The sequence below is a fragment of the Vicugna pacos genome, chromosome 30 (assembly GCF_048564905.1).
Source record: "Vicugna pacos chromosome 30, VicPac4, whole genome shotgun sequence".
Classification (NCBI taxonomy): Eukaryota; Metazoa; Chordata; class Mammalia; order Artiodactyla; family Camelidae; genus Vicugna; species Vicugna pacos.
Genome location: NC_133016.1, coordinates 36,342,345 through 36,362,834, shown reverse-complemented (window position 1 = coordinate 36,362,834; position 20,490 = coordinate 36,342,345). Strand labels below are relative to the sequence as shown.

At 44.3% G+C, this 20,490-nt stretch overlaps 1 long non-coding RNA gene across 1 annotated transcript; it reads right to left on the bottom strand.

Annotated features, from left to right (window-relative positions):
- Positions 1-266: 266 nt before the first annotated feature.
- Positions 267-20,238, bottom strand: LOC140690517 (uncharacterized). Its single transcript, XR_012065828.1, has 4 exons — positions 19,964-20,238; positions 17,149-17,299; positions 16,284-16,391; positions 267-532 (listed from the first exon to the last, which is right to left on the bottom strand). It is a non-coding gene; the product is annotated as an uncharacterized lncRNA (long non-coding RNA).
- Between the last annotated feature and the right edge of the window lie 252 nt (positions 20,239-20,490).

The window sequence follows — 20,490 nt, the reverse complement described above, 5'->3', positions numbered from 1 at the left end:
AGAATTATTTCATTGTTTTTCTTAGTGTTGGAAGCACCAAGAGAAAAGTGTTGACCTGCCTCCTTCATGAATTTTGGCTGCTAACTAATATTTTCTGTGTATTTTTCTTATTTGGGTATTTCAAGCTGATACCTAAATATGGCAACTCTGTCTTGTAGTTAGATTTAGTATATTTCTAAAACTATCTTTATTTTGATACACTTCCCATAGTATGTAATTCAATTCTGTTAACTATTTGAAAGTCTGCAATGGAGGTATGTACACATTGTCAGACCTGGAGTCTTCGATCACATCCTTCCACCATTGATATAGAGAAATATTGCTAAATAAGGATCAAGTGTCTGTGAGTTATGTCTAAATTGTGTTAATTTATCCATGCCAAACTGGCAGAGTACCAGTGCAAACTTCGCTCACTCTCTCCCATGTATACAGCAAGATAAACATCCACTCTCCCGGCCCTTGGCTCAGGATCCCTGCTGAATAATGGCCAAACATCTCTTACTTCAAAAGTCAGAAAGAATTCTCACATAACCTGGAAAGAGTAGAAGGCAAAGTAGAGAATGGAAATCAGTGCAGGACCTGACCTTTGGTGAAGGAGCAGTAAAGGGGAAACTGTGTTTTACTGGGATGCACACTCTAAAGTGGACAGGTCATTTAAGATGGAAGACGATGCGCAGAGGGTTAAAAGAGTGCATAGTGGACGTTTGATTGACATAACTGAAAGCAATAATCACAAAATTTCTCTGCAATTGATTCCCAGACCAATACTCCATCTGCCAATTTTGAGCTAGGAGTGCCTGTGGAATCTGTGTTAGGGGTGTGGCTGATGGCACAAATTTATTCCCAGGGGTTTGGAGATTGTTTTGGGCTGTGGTTGGTACTATCTAGAGAACAGATCTGCCTGGGTCCTCTCTTAATATTAAATCTGCTGGCATATGTGTTGTGGATTAGCTTAGTAACCCAGGGACTTTGTCACAGTCTTTTCACATCCACAGTATAATTGCTCATTTTCTCCATAAAGGAGAAATGGTCTCAATCAGAGCCATCTTTATCTGGTTTCTAGAATCCAGGGCAATTTAGTGTTGAAATAAGATTCTATAGCCAAAAGATCTGCAACTTTCATAGGCAGGATTGAAATTTCTTATTGTCCAAAGCAGCGGTTTTTGAAATGCTCCATGCTTGCCTTTGAGTTCCCATGCCTTATTGACAAAAGTTCTTGGAGCAGAGATCTGATGAAAAATAGGAGAATTTGAAGCCTTTCCAGCAACCTTGCCTACCACATGCTAATGCAACTATAGTTGTGGTGCTGACCCAGTACTACACTAAGGACCCAATTGTGGCACTGCAGGATTGTTTCAGCAGGTTCTAATGCATGACATCATTAGATTTGTTTCCACTTTTATTTTTGTTTGCAGAGAACCTGAGGGAACCCACTATAAAATTTTGACTTTTCCGTGGCAACAGTGAGGACGAATGCACTTTCATGAGTGTGTATTGGAACAATTCCCTCTCCACATATCCAGCCTGCAGCCCAGAAACCATTTGGAAACCTCTATTCCAGCAAAAATTAGTAGTCCCAGCACTGTCAGAGCTATGATAAACATTTAACCAAAATGACACTCTGCTAACTTTACTAGAATAGGTTATATTCACCACAACAAAAACCGCAGTAGCAATCATAGATATAACAGGAAACAGACACAGAAGGAATGCATGGCATCATTACATACCAAAAACAATCCTCACAGCATTAAAACTAAATGTGCACAGAAATGATTTCACTTACAAAAGCCGTTCAAGTCTATAATAGATAACTGATAATCCTTAACCCATAGCGATAGAGAGATATAATAAAGTTAAAAGAACTATTCCAAATTTTCAAAAGACAGGAGTCTCCTGAAAGAACATCCAATGTATTAGACCCCCAAAATTTACTAGAACATGACTTGAAAAGGGAGGACATAAAAACATTGAAGGAAATCTTGAGTCTATGAATACAAATGCAGGCTAGTATAAATGGAAAAAGAAACACTTTAGATGAGCCAAATATAATCAGAAAACTCAATGGTGAGAATAGCTAAGCGAAAGACAGTCCAAATCGGACTAGATAATGCACAGGAACAAATAAATGACTTAGAAAACAGGATAACCGCAATCACTCAGTCAGAACACGACATAGAAAAGCTAGTGAAAACCAATGCAAGCAATGCAAATGAAATCTGGGATAAGAGAAAACATACCAGTGTATGACTCATAGTTATCCCACATGGAAAAGAATAAAGACAAATGGTTTGAAAAGGTATTTGAAGAAATCAGACTGAAATTTTCTTAAACCAAATATAGAACCGGCTATCTCAACACAACAAGCACAGAGCGTCCAAGCATAACGAACCCCAGTACGCCTACAACAATATATATTCTAATTTAAATGGCAAAAATTGATAATAAGGAAATGATTCTAATTGCACCAAAATAGAAACAAGTGTATTGCAAGAGAACTTTTTAATGTCTTCAGCTGATTTCTCAACAGATAGATTGGTATTTTTTTCTTCCCTCTTTCCTTTTGTGTTGATCTCTATTCCAAGAACTGATGAAAGGCAGATTCCTTCAGTGTAAACAAGATGAATGGGCAGAGATTCTAAAAGTGTTCAAGTTCTTGGAAGAGGTCATCAGAATCAACACATCTCAAGGGTCTTTTTCAGACAATACAAGAGACCATGCACCAAGCCCTGTTTATCCTTTTCCCAGGAGTGGGCCAATGTATTAAGACTTGCTGTTCCTTCACACTAAACCAGCCATGCAGGTATAACCTCAGTCTGCTACTGCAGGAGAATTAGATCCAGGTCCAATTTTACCAATACTGTAGGGAGAACCTGAGCCTGCTACTGCAGGAGACACAGCACTGTGTCCCATTTCACCAATCTTTCAAGGAGACCCTAAGCCTACTCCTGCAGGAGACTGAGAGCCGAATCACATTCCACCAGCTGCGTAGGAAGACCATCATGCCTTCACTTGCAATGGATCCAGGAATGTGTCCAATTACACTAGCCTTGTAGGGAGACCTTGAGCCTGTTCCTGCAGGAGAAACAGATCTCTGTCATTTTCCACCATCCCTCCAGGAAGATGCAGGGCCTCCTCCTGCAGGAGACTCAGGAATTGGTCCAATTTCACCAGTCCTGCAGGAAGACTCTGAGCCAATTCCTGCAGGAGACCCAGGACTGGGTCCCATTCCATCAATCATGCACTAAGACCTTGAAGTGGGTCCAATTCCACTAGCCTTGCTGGGTGACCCACAAGCCTGATCCTGCAGGAAAATTAGAGATATGTCATATTCCAGAAGCCCTGCAGGAAGACTGAAAGCCTGCTTCTGCAGGAGACCCAGGAATAGGTCCAAATACGCCAGCCTTGCTGGGAGAGCACAAACCTTATCCTGCAGGTGATACACAGTGAGGTACAATTCCAACAGCCCTGCAGGGATATCCTGAGGCCACTTCGGCAGGAAACACATGACTGGGTCACATTCCAATACCCCAGAAGGGAGACCGTGAGCCTGCTACTCCAGGAAACCCAGAACTTAGTCCTATTCCACCAAACCTGCAGTCAAACACTAAGACTGCATCTGCAGAAAACACAGTGCGGGTCACATAACACCAGCCCTGTAGTGAGACTACAAACCTGCTCCTGGGGGAGACCAAGCCATTCACAGAGAATATGAGCCAGCTCCTGCAGAAGAACAAGAGTTGTGTGACATTCTACCAGCTCTGCAGGTAATCCATAGGCTTGCTCCTGCAGGAGACAGACATCCCAGTCCAATTCCATCAGCCTCTCCAGGGAGAACCCCAGCCTCCTCCTGCAGGAGAGCCAGAACTAGATCCCATTCCACCAACCCTGCATGGAAACACTGAGCTTGCTCCTGCAGCATACCCACAGCCAAGTCATATTCAACAAACCCTCCAGGGAGACACTGAGCCTGCAATTGTAAGAGACCCAGGACTGGGACCAATTCCAACAGCTCTCCAGGGAATCCCTCACCTGCTCCCATAGGAGACTAAGAGCCATCAGTTCTGGTGGGGTCCCTGAGCCTGCATCTGCAAAAGAACCACAGGGTGGAGTCACATTCCACCAGCCCTGCAAAGAGAACAGAACCTGCTACTGCAGGAGACACAGGACTATGTCCCATCCCACCAACCTTGCAGGGATACCCTGAGCCTTGGACCAAGGAATGGGACAAATTCTGCTAACCTTCTAGGGAGACCATGAGCTTCTCCTGCAAGAGAACCAGAGATGGGTCATATTACAGTATTCTTCCAGGAAGAACCAAGGCCTGCTCCTGCAGGAGATGCAAGAACAGGCCCAATTCCACCAGCCTGAAGGCAGAGTCCAAATCTGTTCTGGCAGGTGACCTAGAGAAGGGGCCCATTCCACCAGCCCTGCAGGGAGACTCTGAGCCTACTACTACAGGAGACCCAGGAATGGGTCCCACTAAACCAACCCTGAAGGGAGACACAGAATCTACACTTGCAGGAACCACAGAGCCAGGACACATTTCATCAGCCCTGTAGTGACCCCTGAGCTGGGTCCAATTACACTATCCTTGCAAGGAGACTCTGTGCCTACTCCTGAAGCAGAACCAGTGATGGGTCATGTTCCAACAGCCCTGCAGGAAGACCTGGAGCTGCTTCTGCAGAAGACTCAGGACAGGGTCTGATTCCACCATCCCAGCAGTGAGAAAACTAGCCTGCTCCTGCAAGTGACCAAGGTCTGAGTCATATTCAACTAGCCATGCAGGAAGGACATAAGCCTGCTGTTGCAGGAAACTCAGAACCATGTGCCATTCCAGCAACACTGCAAGGAGACTCTGAGCCTGCCCCTGCAGGAAACAGAAACCCAGTCACATTCCACAAGCCCTACAGGGATACCAAAGCCTGTACATGTAGGAGACCCAGGCCTGGGACCAATTCTACCAACCCTGTGGAAAGACCCTGAATCAGCTCTAGCATTAGACTAAGAGCCATGTCACATTCCACCAGCCCTACAGGTAATTTATCAGCCTGCAACCTACACCTTCAAAAGACCCAAGAATTGGACCAATTCCAATGGCACTGCAGGGAGACCATGAGCCATGTCCAATTCCACTAGCCCTTCAGGAAGGCCCCAAGCCTACTCCTGCAGGAGAACCTGAGATTGGTCATGTTGCAACATGAGCCTGCTCCTCCAGGAGACCCAGGACTATGTCCCATCCACCAGCCCTGCAGGGAAACCCTGAGACTGTCCCTTCAGGAGAACCACAACTGGGTCACATTTCACTAGCAATGCAGGGAGACTTAGAGCCTACACCTTCAAGACACCCAAGAATTGGAACAATTCCAGCAGCACTGCAGGGACACCATTAGCCAGGTCCAATTCCACTAGCCCTGCATGTAGACCCCGAGCATGCTCCTGTAAGAGACTCAGCAATGGGTCTCATTCCACAAGTCTTGCAGGGAGAAACTCTTCCTGTTTCTGCAAGAGACCAACAGCTGAGTCACATTTCACCAGCCCTGAAGGGAGACCCCAGTCCTGCACCTGCAAAGGACCTAAGACTGGAACAAAATCGACTAGCCCTGTAGGGGGACCCTGAGCCTGCTTCTGAAAGAGAATCAGAGATGGGTCATATTCCAACAACCCAGCAGGGACAGTCCAAGCCTGCTCCTGCAGGAGTTATAGAGCAGGGTGAAATTGCAAAACCTTGCAGGGACACCCTGAATCTGCTGCTGCAGGAGAAAAATGATGGGGTCTCATTCCACAAGCATTACAAGGATACCCTGAGCCTGGTCTTGCATGAGATCCTGAGCTGGCTCCTTCAGGAGACCCAGGACTGTGTCCCATTCTAACAACCCTGCTGGGGAACCCGAGCCTGCACCTGCAAAACACACAGGACCGTGTCACATCCCACCAGCTTTGCAGACTGTAAGACTAGCCCTACAGGAGACCTAGAACCAGGTTACATTACCAGTCCTGCAGGGAGACCCTGAGCCTGATTTTGTAGCTCCCCCTGCACCTACACACATACTTCTATGAGACCCAGAGCCAATTCAGGCATCACCACCCCTACGGGCTGAGATGTCTCTGCAACCACCAACACTGTCATCTAATTCTAAGAATCAACCCACTCTCAGACCCGAACTTTACTTCCCTTCTCCTGGCATCATTTTTGTTTCTTTTTTCTGTCATTTCCTTGTTTTCTTTCATGTCATTTAGAGTACCATCTATTTTTATGTTTTAAGTTTACCATAATAAAATTTAGATGTTTTTCCATTTTAAATTGTGCAATTCAGGAGCATTAAGTGCATTCACAATGCTGTGTAACCATCGTCACTGTCTAGTTTCAGACTGTTTCTTTCCTCAAAATAAAACCCCGTATCCAAAGCACACATTCTCTTTTCTCCCTCCCCCAACCCCTGACAAGCCCTAATCCTCTTTCTCTCTGTGTGTCTTTCCCTACACTGGATGTTCCCTATCAATGAAATCATACAAAAGATGGCTGTTTGTGTCTGCTCTCATATTTTAACAAGGGATTGGTGTTTTTTATTTTACTTGAAGTAGCATTTTGGTTATTTCAAAGGGAAATCCAGGTGGATTAAATATGAGATATACAAAATGAATATTTTTAGAAACTATGTGCATAATCTCGAGATAGGCACTGCTATTCTATGTGTGAAACCAGAGCCAGGAGGGAGATGCTTAGCTCTTCCTGTGGCAAAACATAACCTAACAAAATAAAAAAAAATAATAATCAAAATCCATGAAAGACAAACCACAACATGGAAATATCATTTTTCATAACCTAAAGTCAGAGAAAGGTTTCACATCCCTGTGGTCCAAAAATATCTTGAAACACTGTGTTCTAAACAGAAACAGAACAAACACATGCAATTCCAACAAGAGGCAATGCAGGTGGCCAGTGTATATTAGAGATGCTCGACCTCTCAAGTGAGAATGCAAGATGTTCACACTTCGGAGACAGCATTGGTCAACATCACACTGGCAGGCCTTTAGCCTGGTGACAACCAGCTCTAGTGACAACATGAGGAGACAGAGGCCACAGTAGATCCCCTGGAGGGAAGAGTGAGCAGACTCTCCTCTCTGGGAGAACAGTATGCAGGATGCATCACAGTTCCACAAGTGCACCACTTTTCGAGCAGTGCTAATGCTTACCGTTGATCATACTAAAATTCTTGCACAATTGTTCAAAGATGTCTTTTCAAGGATGTTCATCACAGTCCTGCTTAAACTACTAGGGAAATGGAAGCAACACTAATGTTCATGGAGAGGGGGTGGGATTCATCAGTTCTGGTTCAGATGGAGGAATGATTGTTGTGCAGCTGGAAAAATGAGTGCTAGGTCTTTACCTGATGTCAAGGAAGCCCTCAGTTTGGATGCCTGTTAATCCATCATCTACATCCAAGATGCCATCTCTATGACCACATATGTGTCAAATCATCATAGATGTAAATGAATCTTGTGGTGTGTGAGAGACAGAGGCAGAGAGAATGAGAGAGATAGAGACTGAGAGATGTTCACCAAACCATTAATGACGGTCACTTCTGGGAGTGGGATTTGCAAATCTCTGCACTTTTCCTTTAGGCAACATTTCAAGCGTTTATAATGTATCTATATTGCTTTACTAATTCTAAGGTATTAAAAGCATATGTTACTTGAGATTCATTCATATTTCATCTATAGAATAAAGTTTATTATTTTTATTTTAAAATATTTGTTACAAGTACAATCAGCATTTATGAGAGTAAAATGATAAATTCTAAAGAATTAAGAATCAGATAAAGAACAAAACTTTTTGGTGACTCAGACACAGGCCAGCTATTTGGCAGTAAATGGCAGGGTGGGACAGGTTTCTCCAGAAGGTTGTGTATGTTCTGAATCAGCATCCAATAGAGGCAAGGAAAAATTACAAGACATGTACGCTGAAAACTACAACAGCTTGTTAAGAGTAATTAAGAAAGACCTAGCCCTATTTTAAAATTTGAAGGAGCCAAAATGGCAGAGTAGACAGACTCACAGCTTGACCTCTCCCACAAATACGCAAAGAATTACATCTACAAAAACATTGAATTGCACAGAAACCTCCTGAACTCTGGTAGAGTGTCTTTTATTTTGAAATACAGGAAGATTCTCACAAAATATGGTAAGGAATAAAAAGAGAAAAGAAAAATTCAGTGCAGAACTGATCCTGCAGGGAAAGAGTAGCATAGGAAGAAAGGCACACTCACACTGGGACACAACCTCTGTAGCTGGGAGATCAGCTAGGAAAGAAGCAGAGCTTCCAAGGTTTGGAGGAGACAGTGGCAACTGCATGGCAGGCAGAACTGGAGAAAACTGACACAGAGGGTCCCTGTGATGACCAGCCCTAGACATGAGCTAGAAGGGATGAGCCAGAACTGGCTACTGGAGTCAGTGAAGAGCCCAGGCAGAGGGCTGGGTCACACTGCAGACAGGCAGCCTCAGGAAACTAGAGGGCAGTGTGAGCTCTGGCTGTGTGTGTGTGTGTGGAACAGAACAGACTGAAACTCTCATAAAAAAGCACCGATGTTGGTATAATGGGGGAGGAATGAAACACAGCTGTGCCAAAGTCACTTTCTCCACTTGGCTCCATTGTTGGTGTGTTCTCATGAGAAGAGAAATGGGGCTTGGTGATATGCAACACTTCTGCACAAAGGCAGAGCTGAATGTTGACTCCATACCCTGTGCCATTGCAACTTCACAGGCAGGAATGAGATTTGTTTACAGCCCCAGGCAGAGAGGGTGGATTTGCTGTATCTGGTCACTTTGTGGATCCACACCTCTGAGACTTACAGGCAGTGAGTGGAGTTCTGACTCAAGAAGGGTGGCCAGTGAGGGTATTTACAACAGGGTGGTGTATGGTTCCATATGTGGGTGCGGGATTAGGGTTTGAGCTGAACCTGTAGTGGACCACAAATTCATGTGTGTGACTGCACACTTGCTAAGGCAGGTCCAAGGGACTGACACTGCTGGATCTGCACTGATGTTTCCTGGGGCTCAGAACCTGAGGGGCACCAGAGTAGGTGGCTGACATTCCCATAGCTAAGGCAGGGATAAAGCCAACATCAACAAATAGTACTTTGTAAGTCTGCATAACAAGTGACAGGCAACACCACAGAGAGAACTCCCCAGTGAACATCTTCTGCCTATTCTTCTTCACAACTGAATTGCTCCAACCCTGCCTACTACATATCACAGCTCAGAAACGGGTCTAAAAGAAATGCATAGAGCCAGAGAAATATAAGTAAAATAAAGAAGCCGAGGAACCACTTTCAATTAAAAGAACAAGAGAAATCCCCTGAAAGAACAATCAGTAAAATAGACTTTGATAGTCTACTAGACTTCAAAAAGGAAATGATCAACTCACTGAAAGAAATAAAAGAGACTATCAATAGAGACAGAAAACTTTAAAAAGAAAATTTAAACTATAAAGAAGAGCTAGTTAAAAATAGAAAATTCAACTACAGGCAATCAAAAGAAGACTAGATAATGCAGAGGAATGAATAAATGGCTTAGGAGACAAGATAAAAGAAATAACCCAAAAAGAACAGCAGACAGAAAAGTCAATAAAAACCAATTAAAGCAAGATAATATAAAGTGTGCCAGCCTATGCATAATGGTGAGTCCCAGAAGGAGAAGAAAGTGAAAGGGGGATTGAAAAGTTAGTTAAAGAAATCATGACTGAAAACTTTCCAAACCTTAAGAAGGAAAGAATTATCTAACTACAGGAGGCACACAGGGTCCCAAACAAGGAGAAACCAAACAGACCTACACCAAGACATATTATAGTTAAAATGGTTAAAGTAAAATAAAATATTCTAAAGGCAGTGAGAGAAAAACAAAGTGTTTGTTACAAGGGAGTCCCATAAGCATTCAGCAGATTTCACTACCTAAAATCTTCTGGCCAGAAGGGAGTGGCAAGATGTATTCAAAGTCCTGAATAAGAAAAAGGCTGCAAACTAGGATATTCTATCTAGAAAGACTATCCTTTAGAACAGAAAGAGAGAAAGATTTTCACAGACAAGCAAAAACTAAAAGAATTCAGCAGTACTAAATCTATGCTAAAAAACAATTTGAAAGTTCTAATCTAAATAAAAAATAAACAGGAAGCTATAGAAATTAAGAAACCATAATTGGAAATGCGATAAATACAGTGAGTTGCAAGGGAAAACATGAGGATATAAATAAGTCAGTAAGTCAATAAAGAAAACAAGAAGGCAAACAAGAAAGAGAGAATAGCAAAATCATGAAAGGTGGAAGAGGAGAGCAAGAGAATATATATTTTTTTCTCTTTTTTTTCTTTTTTCTCTTTGTCTTCTTTCTTATTAGGATGCACTTGAGCCCACATGACTATCAACTAAAACCAAACAGATGAAGTAAGGGGTTACCATACTTGAATGACAAGATAACCACAAATCAGAAGTATATAATAGAGTCATAAAACCCAAAAGGAAACCAAGCTAATAGAAAAGGAATTTATCAAACCACAAAAATAAAAATAATTAAAAGAAAGAAACAAATAATTACCAAAATCAACTGGAAAACAAATTTCAAAATAGCAATAAACCCACATCTATAAAATAGCTACTATAAATGTCAATGGACTAAATGTTCCAATCAAAAGAAAAAGAGTGAAGGAGGAGGAAAGATGGTGGAGTAAAAAGGATGCTCAGAGCTCACCCTCTCCCACAAATTCACCAAGAGTGACATCAACAGACACACCCACCACCCAGAACACCTGCTGAACTTTGACAGAATATTGGCTTCTTCAAAAGATAAAATTTTCCACAAATCTGGTGGGAGAACAGGAGAAAAGGAGAAAAAGGAAAATAGTTCTGGACCATTCCAATGGGGAGGGAGCTGCAAAGGAGGAATAGCATTAATACACTGGGTCTCTCCAACTCCAATGGCCAGTTCAGCAGGATGGAGATGGAACCTCAGAGGCTCAGATCTGTATAGAATAGACTTTGACTGACAGAACTAAGTTAATGGGGCACAAAGGGTCCCAACGATCCCCAGCCCTAGATGCGAACCAGCAGGTGTGGGATGGGACAGCCTGCCTGAGTTGAGCAGAGGACTCGGGCTGACTCTACAGAGGAAACCTTGGGGGACTGCAATGTTCTGTGTGCCATGGCTGGGAGAGTATACAGAACAGCCTGGGTCCCCCATAAAATAAAAAAAAAAGGCAGAAAACACTGCTGGTGTGCCCTGGGGGGAAGGGTAGCCATAGCCTTTGTGTCCGCAGACCCACAGTGCCATTATTGGAGACTTCTTGGGAGAAGAGAGTCAAGGCTCAGCCATAGCCACTATATTTTCTGGTGCATGGTTCCCAGATAGAGGAGGGGTCAAAACCCAAATCCCTACCTAGGGGCTCCACAACCTCATAGGTGGGAATGAGATTTGTTTACAGTCCCAAGAAGAAGGGACCATTACACACCGATGCCTCTCTGAGTTGGCTCTTCTAAGACAAATGCACAAGAAGCAGTGTTCTGGAACAGAGCAGGGGTGAGGGCTAGTGCAGCTGTTTCCTCTGAGTCCACCTACAAAGCATGGACCTAATGCGGCAGGGGAGCTACCTGCCAACTACCTTGCACAAGTGTGGTCCTGGGACCAGGCATCTGGTGGGGGGTGCAGACCAACCATTTACAGATGCTGGAACACAGACCAGGGGCACGACTAGACGGCCTCTGGAACCAGCAAGTGGAGTTTTCACAGCAGGATATGGGCAGGAGTGTGACAACCACAGGAAAAAAAGGAGCTCCTGCTCAATAGCCAGGGCAGATTCAGGCCACCAGAACACCAGCCACACCACCAACAAAGGGGATAACAGGCAAAAGGCGTGGAAGGAAGACTTGGCAACCACCCATAGTTAAAAATAACCTTATGACAAAATTATTAAGAGTGTATATTCTTGCAGAAAGGCCAAGATAGTGGAGTAGAAGGATGCTTGTATCTTATCCTCTCCAATAAATTCACCAAGACTGACATTCACAGACACACCCATCCACTCAGGACATCTGCTGAACTTTGATAAAACATTGCCATCTTCAAAAGACAAAATGTGCCACCAATCTGGTAGGAGAAAAGGAAAAAAGAAGGAAGAAAATGCAAAATGGCTTGGGTTGGTCCTTTGAAGAGGGAGCAGCAAAGGAGGGATAGTGCTGGTTGACTGGGTCTCCCTCTTTCCAATGGAGAGGTCAGCAGGATGGACAGGGAACCTCTGAGGCCCAGATGTGTACAGAACCACCCTTGACTGACAGAATTAAGTTAAATGGGCACAAAGTGTGACAACAACCCCCAAACCTAGAAGTGAATCAGGGATGGGAAGGGACAGGCTGCTGGATCCAGGCAGACTCTGGATGACTGTACATAGGTAACCCTGGGGGACTGCAGTGTGCTGTGGACATCTGCTTGGATTGTATACAGGTCAGAACAGCCTGGGCCTCCCATAAAATAAGAAAAAAAATAAAGCAAAGCAATATTGCTGGCTTGCCTGGGGGAAGGGGTGTTTCGTCCTTTGTTTCTGCTGACTCATGGCAACATAACTGGTGATTTCTCAGAATAAGAGAGATGAGGCTCAGCCACAGCCATCATACCCACCCAGGCAGACATGGGGTTGAAACCTGAATATGTACCTGGCAGTTCTGCAACCTCATAGGTGAGACTGAGACTTGTTTACATCCCCAGACATATAGGAAGTTTCTGTCCTGGTGCCTCTACGAACTCACACCTCTAAGACAAATGAACAAGGAGCAAAGTTCTGGCAAAGAGCAGGGACTAGGGCTGGTGTGGCCATTTGCCTCAAGCCCACCCACAGAGTGTGGAACAGATGTGGAGTGGGGAGTTGCACTGAATATGGGAGCAACCAACCCAACTATTGTGGAGGACTGCTGCACCTGGACACGGCATTGGGAAGGGGCACAACCTGCCCACCTACCATGCAGGAGTGCAGCACCAAGATGCAGCACTGGGAGGAGATGTGACATGTCTACCTACAGGCACTGGGAGCAGCACAGACCAAGGGTGTGACCAGAGGGTCTCTGGAAACAACGAGCTGAGTTCATGAAGCAAGGCAAGGGCAGGAGCTGTGACAACCACAAAACAAAGAGGAGTCCCCATTCAATAGCCAGGGTAGGCTCTGGTTAACAGGTTAATGGCCACATCATTAACCAAAGGGATAACAGACAAAAGGCACAGAAGTAAGACTTGGTAACCACACATATTTAAGAAGGACCTCTTGATAAAATTACTAAGGGCACACAATCTCCATGGGAACATACTCTTTTCTTTTTCTGTTCCATTTTCTTTTACTTTTTAAATGTTACTTCTTAAATAATTTTTATATTTCTATTTTTAATCCCTTTTAAACTTTTCTTTTAAAATACTTTTATTATTATCTTTCAATTTGTCTAATTTCATTTTTATCCTTGTTTTTTTTCTTCTGTTGTGATTATACTCTGTTGTCAAATATTTTTTCTTCCTTTAATATTTTAAAAATTCATCCCAACTCAATTGTTATCTTGTTTCAATATGTTCTTCTGTTATTGATTATACTGCTTTTAAAACTAATTTCTTTGTGCTTAGTTTTATTTCTGCATCCATTTTATATAAATAAGTAAACTCTTAAAAGACCACAGTAGATAATTGATACTCCATAAGCCATAGTGCCAGAGAGATATAAGCAAGATAAAAAAGCAGAGCAACCTGTCTCAATTAAAAGAACAAGATAAACCCCCTGAAAGAACAATCAATGAAATAGACATTGATAGTCTACTAGATGATTTCAAAAAAGGAGTGATCAAAGTACTGAAGAAACTAAAAGAGATTGTGTATAGAGACAGAGAATATGTCAAATAACGAAATTGAAACTCTAAAGAGGAGCCAGTGAAAATTGGAAAACTCATTTGCTGAGATGAGAGTTGAGGTAAAGGATGTAAAATGTAGGCTGGATAATTGAGAGGAATGAATATGTGACTTAGAAGACAGGACAACAAAACAGCTGAGAGACAACAAATAAAAACCAATGAAAGCAATATAAGGGACCTATGGAATAACATAAAGCATGCCAACCTACTCATAATGGGGGTCTCAGAAGGAGAAGAAAGAACAAAGGAGATTGAAAAGATATTTGAAGGAATCATGACTGAAAACTTCCCAAACCTAAAGAAGGAATCAGATATCCAAGTACAGGAAACACAGAGCATCCCAAACAAGGAGGACCCAAACAGACCCACACCAAGACATATTACAATCAGGATGACCAGGGTTGAGAATGGGAAATGATTCTAAAGGCAGCAAGAGAAAAACAAAGAATGAGATACAAGGGAACCCCCATAAGACTTTCAGCTGATTTCTCTACAAAAACAGTAAAGGCCAGAAGGGAGAAGCAAGGTATATTCAAAGTCCTGAATGAAAAAATGATGCAGCCTAGGATACTTTATCCAGCAAGGGTATCCTTTAGAATAGAAGGAGAGATAAAGAACTTCACAGACAAGCAAAAACTAAAAGAAGTTAGCAACACTAAACCTATGCTAAAGGAAATATTGAAAGACCTACTCTAAATAGAAAAGAAGCAGGATGCTACAAAAAGGAGAAAACCATAATTGGAAAGGTGATTGCTACAATGAATTACAACAGAATAAACATGAAATCATAAAAGAGGGCATCTAAATCATTAAGGGTGGGAGAGGCGAGCAAGAAAATATACAGGTTTCTCTCTCTCTCTCTTTCTCTCTGTCTCTCTCTCTTTTTTGTTCTTGGTAGGATGGGTTTGAGCTTATATTACTATCTGTTTAAAACAAACAGATATAGTAATGGGTTAATATATGTACAAAGTAGGTTAACCACAAGCCAAAAAGTTACAATAGAGTCACAAAACTAAAAAGACACCAAGATAATAAAAAGGAAAATTATCAAACCACAAAAAGAAAAAGTAAGGAACAAAGAGGAAATACAAAATGAACTGCAAAACAAAGTTCAAAGTGTAATAAACACATTTCTATCAATAATTAATATAAATGTCAGTGGACTAAATGCTTTAATCAAAGGACATAGAGTGCAGAGTGGATAATAAAGCAAGTATCTACAATACGCTGTATAGAAGAAACCCACGTTAGGGAGAAGGACACACATAGATTGAAAGTGAGAGGATTGAAAAAGATATTCCACACAAATGGAAATGACCAGAAAGCAGGAATATCAACAGTGATTTCAAATAAAATAGACTTTAAAACAAAGATTATAAAGAAAGATTAAGAAGGATATTTTATAATGATTACAGGAGTCATAGATGAAGATATTTCACTCATTAACATATATGAACACAACATAGGAGCACCTAAATACATAACAGATAACAAGAAAATACTAACAGATAAAAAGGGAAAATTTGATCGGAACACAATCACAGTAGAAGACTTTAACAATCCATTAACATCACTGGACAGATATTCCATACATAAAATTAATAAGACAACATAGAAATTAAATGATACAATAGAACAATTTGTCTTGGGTAATATTTTCAGAACATTATATTTCCCTAAAATAGAACATACATTCTTCTCAAGTGCACATACCACATTTTCTAGGATAGATCATATACTTTGTCACAAAAGAAGTATTAACAATTTGAAGAAGATAGAAAATATTTGAAGCAACTTTTTCTGACCACAATACCATGAAACTAGAAATGAACTACAGAAAAATAAAGGAGAAATAAATGACAGTATGGAGGTTAAACAACATACTACTTTAAAAAAAATGGGTGGATGATGAAATCAAAGAAGAAATAAAAAACACATTCAGACAAATGATGATGAAAACACAACCATACAGAACCTATGGGATCCAGAAAAGGCAGTGCTTAGAGGGAAGTTTATAGCGAGAGAATCAGGTCTACCTCAAAAACGAGGAACAACTGCAATAAACAATCATACTTACCACCTAAAAGAATTAGAAAAAGAAGAGCAAAAATAACAAAAGTAAGCAGAAGGAAGGAAATAATAAAGATCAGGGAGGAAATAAATAAAATAGAGATATAAGAAACATTTGAAAAAATCAAGCCAAGAGATGGTTTCTTGAAAGAGTAAACACAATTGACAAAATTATGTTCTATGCTGGAAATTGACACAACAATGCAAACTGACTATAACTCAATAAAATAAAAATTAAAAAAATAAATATATTAACAAAAGAAAAAAGAAAAGGTAGTTTCTACTCACCAGACTGGAGGAGGGGACTGCAACCCATGCGGGGTCACACCCCATGGGAAAGCCTGGGGTCAGGATCGGAGGAGCAGGGTGCTGTGGACATGATCTGTCACAGGGTTTCTGCAGGAGGGGAGTGTGAGGCATGTGAGCAGGCTGAGGACTGGCCATTTGAGTAAGTTCATGGGCTCTGTGGTGGAGGGGCTCCCCCAAGTTTCTGGACTTGACTCTGGGTGAGTTGGGCAGGTGGACAGTGGCTCAGTGTGAGTCCAAGTCCAGTGGAGGAGGTAGTGAGTTAGATCTAGAAGGACTCCTTCTGGGGTGGGAGGGCCCACAAGGGAGGCAGGAGGCCAAGTCCAGGTGACTGAGAACAGGGTGTGTCCTGCACAGGGCTGCAGGGCAGATGAAAGCATCCAGTCTACAGAAGGTGGAAACACGGTCCATACAAGGGCTCAGCTCAGATGTCACCTCCTCAGAGGAGCCTTCTCTGCCTGCACAGTCTACAGGGACAGCCTCCTCCAAGCACATCTCCCCAGCAGACACCTGCTCCATTTCCTGCATAGCATTCAGGACACGGGCCCCTGCTCCGTACCCAGCCATGGTTCCGCTGCCCTGAGGAAAAGCCCTCACAGGAGCCATAAAGCCCTACACGACCTGGGCCCCACCTCTCTGTCTCCTCTGGCACCACTGTCTCCACCTGGCCCTCTTCTCCTCCACTCCTGCACTCCTGACTTCCCCCAGCCTTATGTGCTCTCCAGAGCACAGGTCCCTCCTAACATGCTGTGTGTGCTCACTGTGTCTAATCCACTGCATGCCTCCCACCCAGGTCAGTAACCAGCACACAGTAGGGCTCAGTAAGTAGAGTATGAATGACTCTTACCATGACTGCTGGGAAGGCTTTTGTCTGTGGCCTACAGTGATCACACACCCGTCACACAATCTCTGAGGTCCTACTGTGTTGGGTGGGTTCCAGATACCGGGCACAGCAGGTAGTGAAGCAGTCAGGTCTCCATCCACATGCAGCAGACAGCCTGGTGGGGGACACAGAGAAAATTAAGTAAAATATATACAATGTCCGGAGGTGATATGTTCCATGGAGAAAAATAAGGTCAGGGAGGACATTTGAGCAGATTCCTGGAGGTGTTTAAGAAGCAGGGGGAGAGAGAGCCTGGCTGAAAGAGCAGCCATCCCAAAGGCCCTAAGGGCAAAGTGGGATGTATGTGGAGGGTCTTAGTTATCCGTGTGAGTTCTTAGTCCTGCCTTGAGTATGTATGTTGCTTTCATTTGTAAACCTTGATTTCACCTTTATAGCAAATTAACCTGCATCATCAGTCTGCATAATTTAGTCAACTCTGTTTCAGGTGTTGTGGGCACAATGGCAGGCTAATTACTTGGGTTGGTAAAGAATTACCAGCGTCTGAGAAGGGTTTAGGAAAGTTCAATAGGGACACTGCTATAGGCAACATCAGGCCACACAGGCAAGAGGTGCCTACACGAGAGCCAATGTTGAGTGTGTGGGGTCTGTTATTGGGGGGGGTGCTGTGCACACAAGGAGGAGGGGGCTGCATGATCAATTCATGCACAGGTACCTTGTTGGTTGTGAGATCTGTCAGGGGCTTCTCTGAACAAAAGGCTTTACCAATTTAATAAGGGAAGGATGTGAGTTCTCTCTTCCTGGGGCAATGAGGTTTCATAGGGTAAACACACAGCAAGAGAAGATGTTTTATAGCTTGTGGAAATGCAGGTGTGCAAAGGGTCCTGCAGTGGGGAGTGGGAGGTAAGGGGCCACTGGGCTCTAGGCACACAGAGAGCCCATGGGTGAGGGTGTATGACTCTGAAGAGTGCCTGCTGGCTTCACACCAGGGACTTTATGTGGAAAGAGGAGAATCTAGGTTATCGGCACGTGTCTACTCAGTGACCTCCCTAAGCCTAACTCTGTCAGGCACCAGGTGGCTATGAAGTGAACATGAAGGTCCCCACCCTGAGGACCCCAATGAATGAACATCTTGATATCCTCAAGCCCCTTCCCCTGCACCACCGCCCCACCACATCTGGGTCTCAGGCTTTGACCCTGACATCAGTGGCATCTTCGTTCCCTACATCCAGCTCCTCTGGACATCTCTGTGATGAGCTGTTCCATGTCAGCAAGCCCCAAACTGAGCTCTGCCTTTACCCCATGTTTGCTTCCTTCCTGTGAAGCCCCTCGTGAAGGAGCCACCACTAGCAGGATCCTACAGCTCTGAGGCTCTGCCTTCCGCACCCCTCCGATGTCTCCCAGCCCATGATCCCCTATGGAGGTCCCTATTATCCTCTCCCTCCCACTTCATTCTTGGGATGCACACCAAATCCCTCTTCACAATCTCCCACAAGACAGGTCCAGGTCCACTTGGGGACACTGAGGTGACACAGGCGGATGTTGCTGGGAATGAAGAGCAGGATACTTTAGCAGAGGAGAGGAAAGGGCTCTAAATCCACCAGAACACACGCTAAAGTGGTGGCAAGACACCCATAAAGGGTGAGGCAGGCATCACACTGCAGCCCCGCCCTCTGCTCCCCCAGGGTGCCCTGTGTTTCCTGCTTTGGCCTAGGGGACTCCCCCCTCACTCTCTGTTAGAGGGGTGCCCATCCATTCATTCACACCCTCATTAACCATGTACATGGGTCCTGCTCAATGCCAGGCCTCAGCTAGATGACAGCTCATCCTTGGGGACACAGCTCAGATCTTACCTCCTCCATGAAGCAGTTCTGGATTCCCACCCCCCCTGAAGCTCCTCTGGCCTCAATTGAGACCACTAGGGCTGTGACCACACTCTGATTACATCCCAAGTCTGTGATCTCTGTGAAAGCCCTGGGCCCAATGTAGAAAGAGACTCAGAAAAATGGGGCCAAAACGGGCTAAGAAAAATGTTACTAGTTCTCTATTACAGAGAAGGCCACTGAGCAGAGAGAGGGCAGTGTCCAACCAAAGCCACAGAGGAGGGTCTCAGTGAGCCCTCCCATGGCCCTGTTACTAGTTCTCTGTTACAGATGAGGACACTGAGCCACAGAGAGGGAGCAGAGCCCTGCTATAGCCTTGGCCCCACGACCTGTGTCCTTTATGACTAGCTCCATGCTGCCAGCAGGGGTGTGGGCCTGGAATGGACGTTGAAAGCAGCCTGACCCCCAGGCCCCCTTCATACACAAAGTCAGTCTCAGGAACACCCCTCAAGACCTACCCTATACCCCTGGGATTGGGACCTGATTGTTGTTCCTGGAAGCTGTCTGGGTTTCCCTGTGAATTGCCCCAGGAGGTGCTTGGGACAGCCACAGGGCCCCTGAGGCTTCCTGTCCCCAGCTGAGCAGCTCTGGTCCCCTTGACTGTCCCTGGCCCAGGCCTGATTACACAACGTTTTGGCTGGGTAGCCAGCTGTGGAGATGAGGAAATGGGGGCAACATGCAGATACACGCAGAGGTTCAGGTATTCACTCAACAATCACTGATTCAGGCTTTGCAGTGTGGCTGGCCTGGGCCCAGGCCTGGGTGTCCAGTAGTGAATACAGTCAACCCCTTGAGCCTTCTGGGAAAGCAGTCCTCAGAGAAACGGGCCCTCAGTGCAACCACCCTGCTCCCCATGAACAATCACACTGAGATGAGGCTGCGGCCATGGGTCCCAGTGGAGGATGAAGGGAGGAGGAAAACCCAGAATGGGCACTTACCATGAGCCTGGACACTGGAACCAGATGACCTGGGCTCTGTAATCTGGGGTGGTCACCTCAGCTGTTCTCTCTGCGCCTCAGTTACTTCTGCAGAAATGGGTGATAATGCCTGTCCCTGCCCCACAGATTTTCATGAGGAGTCAGTAAGCTTCTCTAAGGTGTGTAGGACAGTGCCTGGCTATGGGTCAGGATCCTGCTCACCTCACAAGAGTCTGTCCCACTTTAAAGATGATAAAGTCAAATCTAAGGGGGTTATGAGACCAGCCTGGGCTAGCCCCCTTCTCATGGTCTGCTGTCCATGTCTCCTGCTTTTACATCATACCTCTGCCCCCATATCCACCCAGCAAAGTAGGTGCTGAGAATCTGAGCAAATCAGAGTATGAATGGAGGCACACCCTCTCCCCATCTTGGGCACCTGGTGTGGTGGGCAGGTTGGGGATATCGGGCCCCTCCAGACTGTCCAGGAGGCCCAGCATGTCGGTCACCTCATTTCCACTCAACACGGAGTAGGTGTGTGGCCAAGGGCC